The sequence below is a fragment of the Cupressus sempervirens genome, chromosome 5 (genome assembly GCF_028749045.1).
Source record: "Cupressus sempervirens isolate cs-2001-9-10 chromosome 5, ASM2874904v1, whole genome shotgun sequence".
NCBI lineage: Eukaryota > Viridiplantae > Streptophyta > Pinopsida > Cupressales > Cupressaceae > Cupressus > Cupressus sempervirens.
This window is the reverse complement of record NC_143122.1, coordinates 687,298,613-687,313,994: the sequence shown is the minus strand read 5'-3', so window position 1 is coordinate 687,313,994 and position 15,382 is coordinate 687,298,613. Positions and strand designations below refer to the sequence as shown.

The following is a 15,382-nucleotide window of genomic DNA, read 5'->3' as shown; positions in this document are numbered from 1 at the left end:
AAAATTCAACATACTTTTAATTAGTTAAAAGGAAATTTAAGAAACAAAAATTAAATAAATTATGATATTTTTATAAAATTAATAGAACATGATATTAAGAGTAGATTATATTTTTCAAACAAAAGATACAATACGCTTCAAGGAATATATTAAAATTTATACAATCAAGATAATTGCAACATCAAATTTGTGAAGTTTGATCTAAATTTATTAGGCTAACTACATGGTTCACATAAGTTTATTGTTAAAGTAAATCTCTTTAGAAAAAAGATTTTTTATATTTAATTCAAAAGCTTATTTTTCTTGGCACATGCTATAGCATCTTCAAGAACTTGTTCTACACTATATTTATAAGAGAAACCCATATCCAATAATTTTTTAGATGAAAATGGTACATATTTGTTCTCGGTATCCTCTTCATAAAACCTAAAATAAACATGAAAGAAAAAATGTCATTGATGTCCATATAATATAGATCAATACAATAATTGTAAATTAATTAATAAAAATCATTTACTTACTCAAGTGAAATCTTCAACTGTTTAGAAAGAAAATCTTTAAGAGACTTGATAGTTGTAGAACCAACAAAACAACCATGTCGGCCTTATGCACTAGGATGCTCCATAAAAATAATATGAGCATTGCATGTATCCTCAATATGAGCTATTGCTACAAAGTCAAATAATATTTGAATATGCTTTATAACTTCATAGCATGAAGGGTTCCCTACCAAAAACAAACAATATTAAGTAAGATCGAATATCAAAAAATATTTATTTGTACCTTCAACTCAGATAATATCGAAAAGGAGTATGTATCTATGTATACCTCCAATTAGGTCTGATATTACTTTAAAAGATGTGTTGTCATGGTTCTTGTACCTACCAAATCGCAAAAATCCCATCTTTATTTTGAGTGAAAACAAGTTCAAATGTATCAAACTTCAAACTTTGAAAGGGCCAATTATCTATTGTATTTTTAATGACTTATTGATCTTGATGCATCCATTTTGTCTCTGGCTCCATCCAACACTTCAAATTTTTCAAATTCAGTTACCGAGTCTTAAGTTGTCAAAGGTTAATGAAGCATCGCAAAACACGTGTTTCATCTCAAAATCTTAATCTCTCCATCAAAAAGGTTAAGATAAGTTTCCAAAATACGTGTTTTTAAATAAATTATTAACCATTAACCTCATCTAGAAAGGTTAAGGTTCAGGCTCCAAAACACGTGTTTCATCTTAAAATCTTAACCTCTCCATCAAAAAGGGGTTAACATAAATTTCCAAAACAAGTATTCGATCTAAACCATTAACCTTAACCTCTAATCCAAAAAGGTTAAGGTTAGAGGCTCAAAACACACATTTCTAAAATAATTATTAACCTATTTTTTCTAAATGCTAAAAGATAAAATCCAAAAGGTGAGTCATCTTAAAGGCCTCTGTATGATAGAAAATACATCTCAGTCACGAAAGAAATAAGATATTTGTTCAAGGTATTCGATGGAGGTTTTAAAATTCTAAAAGCAAGATAATAAGTAGAGGAATCACCAGGGAGTCAAGAGTCTTAAAAAGAGAATGTGAAGTAGCTTGTACCTTAACTCCAGCCTGCTCATCTTTGATACTTCCAAAACACTCAATGGAGAAGATTTAGAGCCTTGGTGAGTGGCACCATAATCAAGATCCTAGCTCCAACCCATGTGGACATTACTTTGTGTTAGAGAATTGGTAACTTATGTTTGCAACAAGTTTGGAGTTCCAAATTTATGAAGATTTCTTTAATCATTTTCACAGGAGGAATGGAAAAACTCATGAGTTGCTTGGCAAGATTCTCCTTCAATTTCCTTATCTGCATCCTTTTGATGAGAGCATAGAATGAGTAATGAATTAATATGAAACAGTGCATGCGAATTATTTGTCAGAATATCTTATGAAACCTTATACTTGACACATCAATGAATATGTAGTGCATGAAGACCTACAATCTACTTGACAGAATGCTTGGCCTAATATAGACATCATTTAGATCATGAGATGATTCAAACACTCATGGAGATCATGCAAATGCACATAGAAGTTGAGTCATGTTGTTCATCCTGTGTGGAAGACCACAATCACTCCTGAAGTTTGTGTTGAAAAACTTTATTCAAAGTGTGCCTTTATCCTTGTTTCACATACCAAATTTCTATTGCAATATCAAATTCCATGATGGTTGAATGTGTAAAAGTTGACCCTTAGATTATTGCAACCAACAAGCAAGTCATAAGGTAGATGTGTATACGAATGATGGAGTTACAACTATAGTCCCAAGTCATTTGATGTAATGCCTCGATAGAGAGGTGATGAGCATGGACATAACATGTAAACTATTTGATGAAATGCTTGAAAAGCTCAGGGTCATCATAGAGAAGTTATATAATGCTGAGCATTCCAATATGCACTCTTGCGATCTTGATTAAGTGGGAGGAAATTGTGCAATACCACTAAGAATCCTGGGAGTTGAGATTCAAATTCATCAAATGGTTAGATATCTAAATTAAGGACTAGCTATACCATCTTCCATAAGGATTCCCATACACACAATCTCAACCTCCAACACATAATTCTACAATAACTGGGATATTCCACATGAGGAAAGGTTGTTTCAAAGCTAATATTGACAAGAATGACCCGACGCTATATTTTCTTTATATAATTATATAATTATCACACGCAGATGGATTCTTCAAAACAGTTACCAAGGGGTTCAAAGTCTTGGAGAGAGAGAGAAAGTTGTGTATAGTCACATAGTTCTATAATAGTTAATATATGGTTCTTGATATATAAATCTTGAAGTAATTCAAAATCATAGAACTGGAGACCAAACTATATGTTCATTACAAATACATTTAAGGGATTAAGGTTTCGACAGAATATTTGTGAAATGAGTTTTATGCTCGGGTATATGCAGGATCATGGTGTGCCAAAAAGTGGCAATGTGAAAAAAATAGAGTTTGAAAACATCTAAAAGCATTCCAAAATCCACTCTGACTTTTTTTCACCCATCTAGATACCAAACCTGGAAAGTAAGGCCCAACCCTTATCGGGTATCTGATTTGATATTGGATGCCCGATATTATCGAATACCCAATATTATATCTGATATTTGATAATATCGTGTATCTGATATTATATCAGATACCCAATATCTGTCAATGTTTAAAAAAAAAAAAAGCAGAACCCACGAGTTGTTTTCATAGTCATATTTCAAGTTTTGCAGCACGGATATCGAGTTTTCAATCAACTAGACAATATAAGGTTTTTATTAGTATTATTATCAATTTTAATATAAATTTAATAAATTTTATCATAAATTTGTTAGTTTTAGTTGAATTTGTTAGAATTTAGGGTTTTTTTGATAGAAATTTTTTTAAATAAGGTTTTTTTAATATAAATTATGTTTTGCAAATTAATAGGAATGGCTGATCAAAATGATGACACTGAGGCAAGGAATACTATTCCTCGTAACCCTCTACCAAATGATCTAGTGCCCCCACAAAACTCTCTACCAAATGATCCTTTACCCCCTCAAAACCCTCCTTGAATTAAGGTTTTGATAATTGAAAATCTCACCAAATTGAGGGCCTTGCGAACAACATATAATAATGTACCCGCATTGGCTCCTATGTTATCCATGTTAAACACCATAGTGGATAACATTAAAACCCTTAACAACAAACAAAGTAGCACTCTTCATTGGTGTGACAAAATGCATGAGATATTTGATGATGGCTTGGACTATGATGAGGTTGCAGCCCTCAATATAACCAAAGATGATTTGGCTGGCCTTTTTGCGAACCCAAACTATCAATCACAAAAAAACCCAAACTATCAATTAAATGGTGCACAAATGATGCCATACGTGCAAACTTTTGGGATCGTTGGTGGATGGTTTTTGATATCCCTCCACATAGAAATTTAGAGATGCCATTTTATTTCCTTAGAAAATTATATGCAAAATTTGTGTTAGGCCTCAAGGTGAACTATTGGAGCATGAAGCCCAACATGGGTGTAGGGTTAGGAGCTCCTCAGAATAGACCCTATTCCCAGTGGAAGAAAGTTGGCAGTCTTGTCCCCCCTATTGATGTCTCCCCCCCTCTTCTAGTGTAGCATCCTAATATTATCGCATAGGCTAGCTCTTCGACCATTAGAGCTATTGATAGACTGAGTAGCTTATTGATATCTCAGACTAGGTCAATCCTGCCTCCCCGTGTTGATGATGTTGGTGCTAGTTCATCATCAGCTAGCTCATCACATGTTTGTGTGCCTCACACTTGCATTACATGTAAGAATATTTTCCTGGGTCCCATAGGTGATCTTCTTGAGTATCATTTTGTATTAGACAAGGATACACCAAATGCACATGCAGAGGCTATAGACCCTGATGTGAGAGAGGAGGGGAATGCAGAGGCATGGACTCCTTTTGTGTCAGTATGTGTATACATTTTTTTTATGACATATGCAATTTAAAGTTAATTTTTACAATAGAGTAATTTTAATTTTTAAGCCATACTAACTTATACATGTATGTGATCTTCATTCATGTTTAGTTGATGACTAACAAGGAGCTGAGACAGGTTGATGATGCCACACTCTTGACCATTTCATTTGGCCTTGAGACATCTACAGTACATTATGTTGTGTTCTCATTGTTTTTTCTATTTTATATTGTAGCATATATGGTTTCTAATCTTTCTTTTATCTTGCAGGTACCACTTGTCCCTAGGGGACAAAGTACGGGGGATGAGCCAACACCCATTGACAAAGGAAAGGTAATTAGGTGCTTTCTATTTGATTAAATATTGATGCATTCTTGTAATATATTTATGGTAATAAAATTTAATTACATTCTTTATTGTATATAGGATGTGGCTACTAGCGATGAGCCCATACAGATTTTTCATTGTAGACACTCAAGCATTTCCATTCACACTGAGAGCCCCATTGTATGTATAAGTATCATTTATTTTTCATTTTCCTTATCTTCATAAATAAATTCAAAACTTAATTTCATGATATTAACAACTACTATTTTGTATCTCATAGGAAACTCCTAGTGCACATGACGTTCGATAGGAGAGTTTTGTAGATTTGATGCAACCACTATATCCTAAGGAGGAGCCTACACTAGTAAGTTGTAGTTTGAATTCATGATTAAATATGTTATAAATTTATCATGTTATGAATTATAATGTTATAGTTTAAGTTTTAGATTCATCTGAAAAACATATTTGAACATACATAGGCTACAATCAATGAGGTACAAGCATTGTTAAGGGTATACAAGAGGACTCCTAACTGGTGTAGGAGATCGACAAGAGAGGTTTTTATTATGGAAGTTTAATAGTATAAATATTCATTAAAAAAAAGATCATTATGCATTTGAGTAATTCAATGTTAGATACAAAGAATCATATAAATTTAGTAATCTAACTTTGGGTTTTCCTTTTTTGTTTATGTAGGAGGCATCTGATCCACCTAATGCAGTAAAGAGGCTACATTTTGATCATCCACCAACACCCTAGGATAGTATAGTTGTCATAGGATGCGTCATAAGACATCTTGAGATGGCATATGCCACATTGTTTACAGAAACATTGATATTATACACATTCTGATGCGATGATCAACCACGTTTTGTATATGGATCTATGTATTTTGATATATATTTGTGCACTTTGTCTATGGATACATGATCTTTGATATATATTTGTATAATTTTTCTATGGATACATGTATTTTGATATATTTATTTGTCATTTATGTGCACAATGATATACATATTAATTTAGTATCTAGTATTGTTCAATTTATCATGGATCATGTGTATCATTCATGTTTATGAAATATCATTAATTTTGATCATGTTTTTTATTTTGATTCAAGTGCAATAATTTGTGAATAAAATTTTAACAACCTTTATTATCAAATTTGGGTGCAATGTTTAATTTGAAGTGCTATCATGACATAAACACACTTGTTAACCTCCTACACAAGATTCACATAACCCATACTAATCCACTAAACAAAACTAGCTTCATTAATGCATGCTATCATTTGATACCTTATATAGGTGTTTCCAACCTTGTATGGTCATGATCAAACCCCTAATTGACTCTTTGCACTCATTTTCACTTTGCAAGAAAAAGTTGCTAAAGTTGCAAAATTACAATTTTGCAACTTTTGGAATTTTGAATAATTTTTGTTATAACTTTAAATTCTTGATTAGATAAGTTCACCAAACTTGGTAAGGGGTTATTGATAGCCCTCAAGAGCTTTAATTTATGACCCTCAGAAGATCAACCTCGAAATGCACTTAGAGTACCTTGGAGACTCCTTAGTACGGGGTGGCCACAGACGATGGATGGTCTTCATGGCTAGAACAAAGGTGTCACTACAGTTCACCCACCCATCTGGAGCTAATAGCATTGATGATTTGATGCCAAGATCAATAGTTTCAAATTTATGTTGTGGTGCACCTATGAACTGAGGCACACTACGAGTTTTGGCACCGAGCGAGATCACTCTACCGAATCCAAACAGAATGTGATCTCTCAAAAATGAGATAGGTTATTTTAGGCCTCAACATCATCATCTTGTAGAATTTGGCATTTCATCTATAGCCCTCACGTGCTCTCAGTTACGAACCTCAGATGATTGACCTCGAAATGCACTTAGAACACTTTGGAGACTACTTGATACAGGGTGGCCATGGATGATGGATGGTCTCTGTGGCTGAAATAAGGATGTCACTAGGGTTCACCCACCCATTTGGAGCTAATGGCATTTACAATTTGATGCCAAGATCAACAGTTTCAGTGTTATGCTGTGGTGCACCTATAAACTGAGGCACATTGCGAGTTTTGGCATTGAGCGAGATCGCTGTGCCAAATCCAAACAAAATGTGATCTCTCAAAAATGAGATAGGTTATTTTATGTATTGGCATCACTATCCTATAGAATTTGACATTTCATTGATAGCCCTCATGAGCTCCGAGTTACGACCCTCAGAAGATTGACCTCGAAATGCACTTAGAGCACCTTGGAGACTACTCAGTACAGGTGGTTGCAGATGATGGAGGGTCTCCATGTCTAGAACAAGGGTGTCACTAGGATTCACTTGCTCATCCAGAGCTAATTTTGCTAAAGATTTGATGCCAAGATCAATGGTTTCAAAGTTACGCTATGGTGCACCTATAAAGTGAGGCACACTGCAAGTTTTGGCATCGAGCAAGATCATTGTGCCAAATCCAAACAGAATGTAATCTCTCAAAAATTGAGATAGGTTATTTTAGGCCTCGACATCACCATCTTGTAGAACTTGAAATTTCATTGATAGCCCTCACAAGCTCCGAGTTACAACCCTCAAAATATCGACCTCGAAATGCACTTAGAGCACCTTGGAGACTACTTGGTATGGGGTGGTTGTGAATAATAAAGGGCCTTCATGGCCAAAAAAAGGGTGTCAATAGGGTTCACCCGCCCATCCAGAGCTAATGGAACTGATGATTCGATGCCAAGATCAGCAGTTTCAAAGTTACGTTGTGGTGTACCTGTGAACTGAGGCACACTGTGAATTTTGGCATCGAGCGAGAGATAGTTTATTTTAGGCCTTAGCATCACCATCCTGTAGAATTCAATGTTTCATTGATAGCCCTCATGAGCTCTGAGTTACAACCTTTGAAAGATTGATCTTGAAATGCACTTAGAGCACCTTGGAGACTACTCAGTACAGGGTGGTAGTGGATGGTGGATGGTATCCATGTCTAGAAAAAGGGTGTCACTAGGGTTCACCTGCCCATACGAAGCTAATGGCACTTGTGGTTCAATGCCAAGATTAGCAATTTCAAAGTTACACTATGGTGTACCTATGAACTGAGGCACACTATGAGTTTTGGCATCAAGCGAGATTGCTGTGCCAAATCCAAATGGAATGTGATCTCTCAAAAATGAGATATTTTATTTTAGGCCTCGGTATCACCATCCTATAGAATTTAACGTTTCATCGATAGCCCTCACGAGCTTTGAGTTATGACCCTTGGAAGATTGATCTCGAAATGCACTTAGAGCACCTTGGAGACTACTCAGTACGGGGTGGCCATGGATGATGGAGGGTCTCTATGGTTGGAACAAGGGTGTCACTAAGGTTCACCCACCCATCCAGAGCTAATGGCACTGAAAATTCAATGCCAAGATTAGAAATTTTGAAGTTACGTTATGGTGCACCTATGAATTGAGGCACACTGCGAGTTTTGGCATCAAGCAAGATCACTGTGCTGAATCCAAATGAAATGGGATCTTTTGAAAATGAGATAGGTTATTTTAGGCCTCAGCATCACCGTCATGCAAAATTTGACATTTCATTGATAGCCCTCATGAGCTCCGAGTTATGACCCTCAAAAGATTGACCTCGAAATGCACTTAGAGCACCTTGGAGACTACTCGATACAAGGTGGCCACAGACGATGGAGGACCTTTGTGGTTGAAACAACGGTGTAATTAGGGGTCACTTTCCCATCTAAAGTTAATGGTGTTGATGATTCAATGCCAAGATCAATGATTTCAAAGTTACGTTGTCGTGCACCTATGAATTGAGGCACATTGCGATTTTTGGCATCAAGCAAGATCATTGTGCCAAATCCAAATAGAATGTGGTCTCTCAAAAATAAGATAGGTTATTTTAGGCCTTGGCATCACCATCCTATAGAATTTGATGTTTCATCGATAGCCCTCATGAACTCCAAGTTACAACCTTCGAAAGATCGACCTCAAAATGCACTTAGAGCACCTTGGAAACTACTTGGTACGGGGTGGCTGTGGACAATGTAGGGCCTTTGTGGCTAGAACAAGGGTGTCAATAAGCTTCACCCACCCATCCAAAGCTAATGGTGTTGACGATTTGATGCCAAGATCAACAATTTCAAAGTTACACTGTGATGCACCTATGAACTGAGGCACACTACGAGTATTGGCATTGAGTGAGATCACTATACTGAATCCAAATGGAATGTGATCCCTTGAAAATGAGATAGGTTATTTTAGGCCTCAACATCATTGTCCTATAGAATTTGATGTTCCATCGATAGCCCTCATGAGCTACGAGTTATGACCCTCGAAAGATCAACCTCAAAATGCACTTAGAGCACCTTGGAGACTACTCGGTACGGGGTGGCCATGGATGATGAAGGGTCGTTGTGGCTAGAAAAAGGGTGTCACTAGGGTTCACCTACCCATTCAGAGCTAATGGCACTGATGATTTGATGCCAAGATCAATGGTTTCAAAGTTACGCCAACAATTAGATAAATCTATTTTTAAGCCTCCTTACCAATTCCATCAGCAAGCTCCATATGTTTATCACCCATCCATCCCTTCTCAAGCTTTATGTCATCCTATCAATATGTATCAGCAACCCCATGAGAGCCAATTTATTTCCAACTAACATGATGATTTTAGGATCATCCCCCACATGTTGATAACATAAGAGGAGATGAGGAGTATTGATAGACAACAAGAGTATTACATGCATAATGATGAGTGTGCTTACCAAGATCAACAAAAAATGGATTGGCAATAAAGGAAGTATGATGAACATCTTGCAAGAGAGATAACTATAAAAGAAGAGTAGTTGAGATTGCAATTTTCTCAATTTCAAGAGGTAAAGACCCAACCACCTTGTGTTCCTAGTCAATGAACCAAGCCATAAAATTGGAGGCCCTCAAAATTGAATTTCCAAGCTCTAGACATGTTGATCCTCTACAATATGCAAGTATACCTCCTATTTTTGAGATTCCAAGTTTTAGGGGTCATAGCCTTGCAAAAGAAATAGAACAACCCCTATATGAGTCCCTACATGGTCAAATTATCAAACTGACATGGAGGCCTTCTTGGACCAACTATCCTGATTTTTAAAATGCCATACCTTGTCAAAGTTGTCCCATGTGAATTGGTACAAGATCAAACAGTTGAAGGAAAAGATGATCTTGTTGGTTCTAAATTGATAGAACCATTTGAGGAGGCTCAGGATCATAGACATGAGGATGAAAAGGAGGATGTTGTTGGTTCTAATTATTTATTGAGTTACCTATAATGTTGAACATAATGACGAATAAATTTGATTCTCTGCAAGGGAAGAAGTTGAGGATGAATTAGAGGTTACACCCATCTTTTAAGAATTAATTTCTTTTGTTGAGCAGAATGAGGAAGATGTGATTCAAACCACACAATCACAATAAAAAAATTGAATGAGATGGTAGCTAACCAAAGCTTAGAAGATTATTTTTATAGTATTGTAAAATTTTTTTGGAGAACCTTGATACTGAAAATTTAGAGTATATGCATGTTATAGAAGCTCAAATTTTGGAAAGCATTTTTCATAATGATTCTAAGCATGAATGCAAGACGGATCCATTTCTCAAGAGCATTTAGTAGGTTGATAGTTGTTATGAAATTTGAGCTACCTTAACAAAAGGAGGGGACTTTTTAACCATGGAGGAAGAGTTGGCATGGTTGTAATAATGCATGGTAACCATGATGAACCAACAAAAAGGAGAAACACTATAGAAACCAGCAAATCAAGATTAAAGTTTGTGCTTTCAAGAGGCTGTGCAATCGGGTATTTTTCCCAGTTCAAGTCAAGGGAGGATTCACCATTCAAACTAGCACTTGAACATGAAGATGATTATGGAGAGGATCAAATGCAACATGTTAATTTAGTCCCAAATGTTGATACTTTCAATCAACAATGTGAATTTAATTCACACCATTTTCATTCCTCAATAGATGTTGCATCAAACAATTATATATTGTTCATTTATCCATATTTTGGTATTTGCCTTTAAACATGTTAATCATGGCACTTTTAAGAATAAACTCAACTATTTTAGCCAACCAGTGAATGAATTTATTTAGGACTTGACTTGTTACTGGTTAGGCTAGAGTAGGTTAGTTTTCTATCTTGCTACAATGTTACCTTTGGATAACACTTGTCAATTGAATGTTACAATCAATGAACTTATTCATAATAGATAAAAAACCAAGTCCCATGTTTAGTTCTTGATGAATTGAATTTATCTATTGATTTAGAACAATTATATATTTTCATTCTTTATTGCTTAATCAAAAGTGCTTGGTTTATGACTACTTATAATGCTTGACATTAATGCATAATTAACCTCATAATCTTACAATATATTAGGTGCTATCTTATCCATTATAATATTCATATAGGAACATTCAATTGTGGAGTTCACATTAAGCCTAAATTTGGCTCGTTAATATCTTTCCTTTCTTGTACATAGATTCAATAGGAATTTTGAATTCTAGTTCAACATTTTTGGGTAAGTATGATGATGTGTCACTACCATCTTTCTCTTCTAATAAACCAACATGGAAAAAGGTTGAAAGGTGAAACACTTATTTTAATTTGACATATCTTTAGAGATGTTAATTCACCCCACCTTAGGATCATACAACCAATAGGCTTTCCTAGAGTCATAATAACCAATAAGGATTAATTTTTCAATGTTATTATCATAATTCATTGTCTTCTCTTTTTGGGATATGTTAACCTAGGTTGACTGAGTCTATAACAGGTTAACTTAGGTCCAACTGTTCCAAAATAGGATGACCTGGGTTGAACTATTCCCTAGGGACTTTGGGTCCCAATGTAATTTTTTTCTTAGAGTTGTAAATTTGGAATTTGGGTGACTTGTAGGCTTTCTTTTTTTTTCCATTGTAGAATTTGAGCAATATACATTCATGAAACCCTGAAGAACACATGTATGCAAGAACTTGTCACGGATAAGTATAGTGAAAAAAAGACAAGGATTTAACTTTGACAATATACAAGATCACATTATTAGAATAAAATAATGAGTAAAATATATAATGGATATATATGGACAACAATACTTTGAGTTTATACAACTAGATAAGACAAATGTAGCAAAACACACAAGCGTTTCAATAAGTTTATGTATTGTTGTCATACAATTAGAGCCTATATAATATATAGAACCCAAAATTTGACTTGAACTATAACAATCAACTTTAATAAAGTGTAACAGAACCGCCCTAGCATTCCCAAGATATAGAAAAACAATATCCAAATCAACTATTTCTTCCACCCATCGCTCTCCTTGCACCACAAGTCTTTCTTTATAATAACCTAGAGATGGAAACCTCACACCATAAAAAGAAACGAAATGCATTGATAAGACTTGTAGTAAAAGGTTTATACAATATTAGCATCATAAATCACTTCTTGTTTCAATGCCTCATTGTGAATGAGTATTCAAACTTATTGACACCTTCCCCAATTTTTTTTTTAAGGAATCAAGTATACATATTCCTAGCTCAAATTTTCTCCCTCAATAATTATCTATATTTTTGGACTTGCATGCCTAAACCTTCACCTTTCACACCTATGTTTGTGGTCTTCTATGTCAATTCTAATTGTTCATCTGTATTTTCTAGATTTGACTTATTTGATTAGTTTGATAAAAATAGTTTTAATAATCATAATGTCAGCTCTATGTCAAATAAGAAAAAAACCAAACTCGTAATAAGATATCCACAAGCAATTATCTTTCATTGTCTCCTTACTTCAATACTCATATAGCTATAAATGCTCTTAAAATTGTCCTCTTATAATTCCTTACAAAGAACCTACCAAAATACAAATTAGGATATGTAATTAATTTAAGTTGTCTTTTTCATTATTACAAAAACCAAATATAAAAAAATTCACATTTTACATCATAATACATCATAAAATCTTAGGAATTCTCCCCAACACCTTGGCCCCCCTGTCGCCCCACTCTTCATGATGTACCTACATTCCAATATCATAAAAAAATTAGTAACTTATTGTATTAAACAAGATAATCATTGGTTCACTAAATCATTATGAAGAAAATAAGATAAGAAGTAAATATACCTAGTCAAGTGTTCCAGTAGGGTCATCTCTCTGTTTTAGGGTCTCCAATAGGGCTTCATTATCAGCATTAGTAATAGTAAAAAGTTCTTTTACTTTTGGTCTTCCTTGATACTTCAACAACTTTACATTTTTTTCTATAATAAGATGCGAATATATGAGAATTATTTTCTACTTTTGATAGTCTTTGAATGTAGGAATTCCATTCCTTCTAAGCATGTATGTCTATAGCCATGTTCTAGCGACAACCACTGAACCAGCAGGATATGTGAATCCATCATCATCTGTGATTGATTGTGCAAGCTTTTGTTTACCTCTTACACAATATACTAACCAATAATTAGATTTCTCATCATTCCCTTGTAGTACAACCAATTCAAAGAAATGTCCTGGCGGAAGAAGATTTGATAGATGGTCATGCTCAAGTGAACTTTCCATGTCATCATTTATGATAGAGGGTATGATAGACAATGGAGTAAGATAATGTGGAGCCCATGTTTCCACCCACTCACTCAACTCACAGTGATCCCAATCACACTGAAAACAACTAGGACAAAAGAAAACTAGTTGTTGTGTCCTAATGGTCCATGTACTAGAATTAGAGCTTTGGAATGAATGCATTTTTGATGAGTCTCTCATTGTAGCACAATCTAATCTATCACCTATGGATCCTTCCTCAACAAACCAAAAGAACCTGTGTACCACTGAATCAAGAGTCCCCCCCTGTGATAATGCTAAACTACACCAATCAACAATGGTACGAGCATCAAGAAGCTCTGCTGTTGAAATCTTTAATTGCTCCATAACTAGAGCTCTCTTCACACATGCCCCTGCTCCATCATGTTCCCCTTTCCCATGGACGGACTCAAAAAAACTCCAAATATGAGGCACCCCCCTCTCTATGTGCATCCTATACAACCAATAAAACATGCGAGTATTCTTGAATTGACCTGTATAGTTATCTGACCAAATGATATGTCTATCCATAGAAATTGCATGCTCCTATAAGAAATCAAAATAATTCTTGAAACAATGTTGAACAAACTCATGAGAGTGAAATCTATCATCACTCATATAAAAATGGCACTCTCTAATAATCTTCCGATTATCTTCTGCACTATCAAGGGCATGTCAATATGTTATGTGGACAAAAATAGCAATTTGAATGGAGTTGTAATACTAAGATTGTGTCTCATTTTGAGGTTGCAATGTGTAGTTTTTAGAAAATTTAACAATTGATATAATATTGCCAATGGAAAAAGTCTCCTTACACATTCTAAATTGTTGATCCAACCATTGAGACCTGTGACTATGTCTTGCATACTTGTAGAAAAGATTTTCCTTTTAATCTAAAATAAAACTAGCCACATTGATTTCTTTTGCAACCAATTCACATCTAGAGCCCTCACCCCCACTCTTCAATGTGTATTTCACCATTTCATATACCTTTTTTTTTTACTTTTGTCTTTCCAAGATCTTGTTCGCACCCCTCATGGAAACATGTGTCAAACTTGGATAAGCCACCACATTCTGAACACTTCTCATTGAGCAAGCATTTCTATAAAAGAAACAACCATCAACTCTATGACATAAAAATTGATTTAGCAAGTCTCTTGATGATTTTGGAAGCCCACTAGCACCACAATTCTCCAACATTTCTTTACAATGCAAAGTAGAACAAATGGAGTGTGATAGTTTATGGTGCATAGAAAACTCAACATGCTATTTGCAACAACATGTATTTCAAATTTTAAGTGGCAGACAATAAAATGGCTTCAAAGATTCAAAATCTCTTTGTGATATATGAAGACTTGGATGACTCTCTCTAAATTGTCTGAACAACATAGTTTGACTTACCTCCAAATAGTTTTTAGGATGTGGTGTGTGGTCTTTGATGCCAATTCTCAACTTTAACACATCTTTAGCATTGGCTGATACTCATGAGCTAGAGTGCCAAAATTGTGTAATTTCTTCCTTCACATCATCGGATAGCTTCTTATCAAAATGTGGAAGTCTCCCACCAAATGCCCATGTTTCATTTTGAAGAGGATCATCAATTCTCTCTCGTCTACTAAGTGCTCTTCTCAAAGTAGTATGATTTAGGTTCAAGTCAATACAAGTTTGTCTCAAATATCTACCCTTTCTCAAATGATGACTTACTAAAGAGGTAGTAATAACCCTTTGAGCAACTCTCTTATCCTCTCCCTACTATTTTTTCCAATTCTATTGAGAGCACTGAAAAGATTCTTCCCAATAATGGCATTTCTTTCCAATTTTTTATTGACATGAATCTTCAATTTGGAAAGCATAGGTCTCATCTTTTGCATATTTAATAAGTGCATAAAAAGCTGACATTGCTCCACCACTATCTTGTTGCTGAAAGACATCTTATATAGTCTTGAAGCCCATAACT

At 34.9% G+C, this 15,382-nt stretch overlaps 1 pseudogene; it reads right to left on the bottom strand.

The window, feature by feature from the left end:
• Window positions 1–281: 281 nt before the first annotated feature.
• The window catches only part of LOC149557814 (putative anthocyanidin reductase), a 30,169-nt pseudogene continuing 15,068 nt past the window's right edge, over window positions 282–15,382 (bottom strand).